We start from the raw sequence: 4,658 nt of genomic DNA, 5'->3' as shown, positions 1-4,658 counted from the left end.
GCTAAGAGGGTGGAATGAGCACAGGAACTAACACCCTTGCGACTAGTCCCTGCGCTCATTAGCATATCGTAAAGGATCTTTAGAAATACTTTTTCTAAAGATCTCTTTATCTATGCTACTAGATACAGGGACAGTTAGGCAGGGAATAGAAATATGCACCCAGAACTGCTCGTGGTTCTGGGTGCATATTGCACCTGACAGGTTCCCTTTAATGTTAAAATAATAGTGAAGGACGCTGTCAGGTTCTTTTTAGCCACTTACACAGGAGATTGTCATAGCCTAAGGTAAAATATATATTTAGAGTTTTTATTAATAAATAGCTACAGTTTACAGTTCAAAAACTTACTTTAGTTTCTGCGCTTGATAGATGGGATGTATATTAAATTCAACACATAATATGCTTGAACTGTTGAGACCATGTAACTCTCGGCTGGTCTCTGAATAATGATGTCAGGGTACAATCTTCCAGCTGGCGGGATATTCTCTAGTCTGAGTATCTACAGTAGACAAGTATTAGATTTTCCTGGTAACGGACCTGTCATGAACAGACATGCTATTTATTCACTTTAAAAGAGGAGTTATGCAAGTGATAGCAATGCTTTCAGATAAATTACTTTTCAGAGGCACACTGCTCTGGGATCTTCAAGGGTAAGATTCTATTTATTAGCACGGTAGATTGTGCACTGTTCTTCTGCTATGTATAGTGCATGAGAACAGAACATCTTTTCAAGTACAAGTGCTTACAATCTCCTGATGTGTATTTGTTACAATTGATGTGCTAGGTTATCAAGAGAAGAAATATATGGTGAAGAAACAATGCAAATCCATAGCACAATGCAAATTTGTCATTGAAAACTTGATAAACATATCGTAGTCAAACTTAATACTATTGTAGGATTTGGCCAGATTACCCCACTTCTAATATGTTGATACATATTATTTATTAAAGTAAATGTCTAAGTGCTGCTGCTGGAGAGTATGGTGGCGGTGAAGCAGAACTGGAGCGGTGCAGCCAGAGGTGTATCTAGGCTTTCTGGCTCCCAGGTAGAGATGAGCCACCCCCCTAAAGTTCGAGTTCGGTTCAGTTCGTCGAACGGTGCCCTGTTCGACGAGCTGTTCGATGAACCTCTCAAACCCCATTGAAAACAATGGGAGGCAATCACAAACACATAAAAACACATTATAAATGTACACATACAGTTAATAAACATTGCCATAACACTTACCGGTGCCCGCGATGCATCCTGCACTCTGTCTCCCGCCGCTTTTCCATCGGTAATCGCTGCATCCTCCCGATAACCAGCAGTGATGACAGGACCTATCGTAACATCAAAATAGCCATGTGACCAGTCACGTGTCTATTATCTCATTGGCTACAGACTGGTCACATGGCTAGACGTCATGTCCTGTCCTAGGTCCTGTCAGTGCATCTCTCCAGTACGCGGTGATCGTTTGTGTATCTCCATGTACCGGCGACATGCTCTGGCACACGGACGACTCCCTGTTTCTGCATGGGGCGCTCTTTACAGAGTCAGCCCACATGCAAGGACTAGCTGTCACAGCCGGTGAATAGCGGCATCGGGAATCACGTGATCGGAGCACCGTTGCTATGGCAACCCGGCTGTGAGCGGTGAAGTCACCGCTGGGTTGCTATGGCACCCCGGCTGTGAGCGGTGAAGTCACCGCTAACAGCCGGCAGCCTGTGGTCACTCTCACTGAGTGATTTCTGCACGGGGCAGCAGCGTCTTTCTCCCATGCAGTGAAGCCTGATGTAGCAGAGCTGCATGGGTTGAAGGAGAAAGAAGACAGAACACCATGGATCGTGGAGGGCTGACAGGGAGTAATAAACATGGAGTTTCTAATGTGTCTGTGTATTTATTTCCATTAAAGTATTTTTTCTCTGTGTGGTGTCTTTTTTTTTAACCCTTTATTGGAGATTCCTAATGGCCGGGTCAAACGTGCCTGACATTAAGAATCTCTGGCTTAATATTAGCTAGTAAAATAAAGCTAGTATTAACTCATAATTACCCAGCAAGCCACCGTCACCAGGGCAGCTGGAAGAGTTGGATAAAGCGCCAGATGATGGCGCTTCTATGAGAGCGCTATTTTCTGGGGCGGCTGCGGACTGAAATTCGCAGCAGAGGTGCCCAGAAACCTCGGGCTAACCTGTGCTGCGGATTCCAATCCCCAACTGCCTAGTTGTACCTGGCTGGACACAAAAATGGGGCGAAGCCCACGTTGTTTTTTTTTTTTTTTTAATTATTTCATGAAATTCATGAAATAATTAAAAAAATGGCTTCCCTAAATTTTTAGTTCCCAGCCGGGTACAAATAGGCAGCTGTGGGTTGAGGGCAGCCTGTACCTGCCTGCTGTACCTGGCTAGCATCCAAAAATATGACAAAGCTCACGTCTTTTTTTTTTTTTTTAGTTTTTTGGAAAAAAAAATAAAAAATGCTTCCCTGGATTTTCCATTGACAGTGAAGGTAACACCAAGCAGTGGGGGTTAGCAGCCAGTAGCTGCTTGGATTACCCTTAGCTAGCAATACAAAAAATGCAGTGGGAGCCCATCTATTTTTTTGTTATTATTTATTTAAATAACTAAAAAAAAATGGGCTTCCATGTATTTTGATTGCCTGACATGACAGTGCTGTAAAAATAAATTATTAAAAAAAATGACGTAGCGCCCCGCTGTATTTTTGATTCTGAGCGCAGTTAAAGCAGACAGCTACGGGTTGCCACCCCCATCTGCCTGGCGTTACCTTGGCTGGCAATCAAAATACAGGGAAGCCCATTAATTTTTTTTATTTAAAAAAATAGTTAAAAAAAAAAATGACGTGGGGTCCCCCCATTTTTGATAGCCAGCTAGGGTAAAGCAGACGGCTGTAGCCTGAAAACCACAGCTGGCAGCTTTACCGTGGTTGGGTGATCCAATGTGGAGGTCACCCCAGGCTCTTATTTTATAAATAATATTAATTGCAAAAAAAAGTAGGGTTCCCCCCAAATTGGATCACCAGCCAAGGTAAAGCAGACAGCTGTGGTCTGGTATTCTCAGGGTGGGAAGGTCCATAGTTTTGACACTTCACAGCCTTAAAATAGCAGGCCGCAGGCGCCCCAGAAGTGGCGCATCCACTAGATGCACCAATCCTGGCGCTTCACCCCAGCTCATCCCGTGCCCTGCTGTAGTGACAAACGAGGTAATAAATGGGGTTGATAGTAGCTGTAAGGTCACCTGACATCAAGCCCAGCAGTTTGTGATGTTATGATGTCTATTAGATACCCGACTTCACAAACTGTCAGTACTAAGAAAACAAATAGACAAAAAAAATGTATTTCAAACAACACTCCCCAAAACATTCCCTCTTTCACCAATTTATTGTAAGGAAAAAAAAATAAGGGGGTCCCACGACGACTTTGGACCGTCTAGAATATGGGGGGGACACGCTCAGGGAATGTATCCCCTATTTTCTAGGAGTGCAGACCCTCCATGTCAGGAGTGTGGGTGCAATGAATCTGCACCCACTCTCCCCGGGTCCACAGGAGCAGAGTCCATGTCGTAACTGTTGCTACCAAAGCTGCAATGCCCTGCTCATGAGATAAGGGCATGCCTAATCAGGAGAACTATTCTACATTTCCAAATATTGGTATTTGCTGATATTATTGCTATTCCACCTACTATATATTGGGGATAGGATCTTGGAGATGGAATACCCCTTTAAGTCCAGTTATCCAGCTGAATGAATACTAAACAACAGTGCTCGCTTTTTAGATGTGTTTTCTTGTGGCGTATAACGGACTCATGTTTGGTAGTCATTCAGCAGGGCAACTATAAAATCAAATACCTCCGTTTGGAAATGTAGTTCTCCTGATTAACTATGTTCCTTACCTCATGAGCAGGGCATTGCAGTAGCTTACAGATGCATGGTTACCGCCACTCACTGTGTCTGAACACAGGAAGCTGAGCTGACAGCCGCTCTGTGCATGCGGCAGCGTCTATTGTGAAGGAGGGGGCGCCGGGGGATAAACGCTGCACAGATACCGTGGGACACTGGGGAACACCGGTGGTGTTATAGGGGGTGACCTGGAAGGGCCTGGGGAGGAGTAGGGTGAATGCGGCCGGCGAGCTGCTGTGCGCGTGGCCATCTTGGATTTCCGGGAGAGGGTCGGGGGGGGCACTTTGGCGACACCGGGGGACCGGAGGGGACCGGGGAGGATATTTATCTCCCATCTGACATGTTTGTTCATGCCAGATGGGAGATAAATAATTTTTTACCGGCGCTGTAATTTACTGTAACGTGATCATCGGTATACGGTGTATACCGGTGATCACGTGAGTGGGGACCAGAAAAAACGGCCTGAATCATGATTTCCAGGGTCTCAGCTACCCCCTGAAACCCCGGAGATTTTCTGACGCTGGGGGGCGCTATTCAATTATTTCTGCCTGCTGTTTATAAACGGCAGATCAGAATAAGGCTACATTCACACGACCGATCCGTTTTTGCGGTCCGCAAAAAACGGTCCGTTTTTTTCACGGGTGCATCCGTGTGGCATCCATTTCCATTCCGTATACGGTCCGTATGTCATCTGTTTGTCATCCGTGTGCCTTCCGTTTTTTTTTGCGTACTGCAAAAAAACTGAAGGAGGGAAAATACATAAATTTA

The sequence above is a fragment of the Anomaloglossus baeobatrachus genome, chromosome 1 (genome assembly GCF_048569485.1).
Source record: "Anomaloglossus baeobatrachus isolate aAnoBae1 chromosome 1, aAnoBae1.hap1, whole genome shotgun sequence".
Lineage (NCBI taxonomy): Eukaryota > Metazoa > Chordata > Amphibia > Anura > Aromobatidae > Anomaloglossus > Anomaloglossus baeobatrachus.
This window is presented reverse-complemented; position numbering follows the sequence as displayed.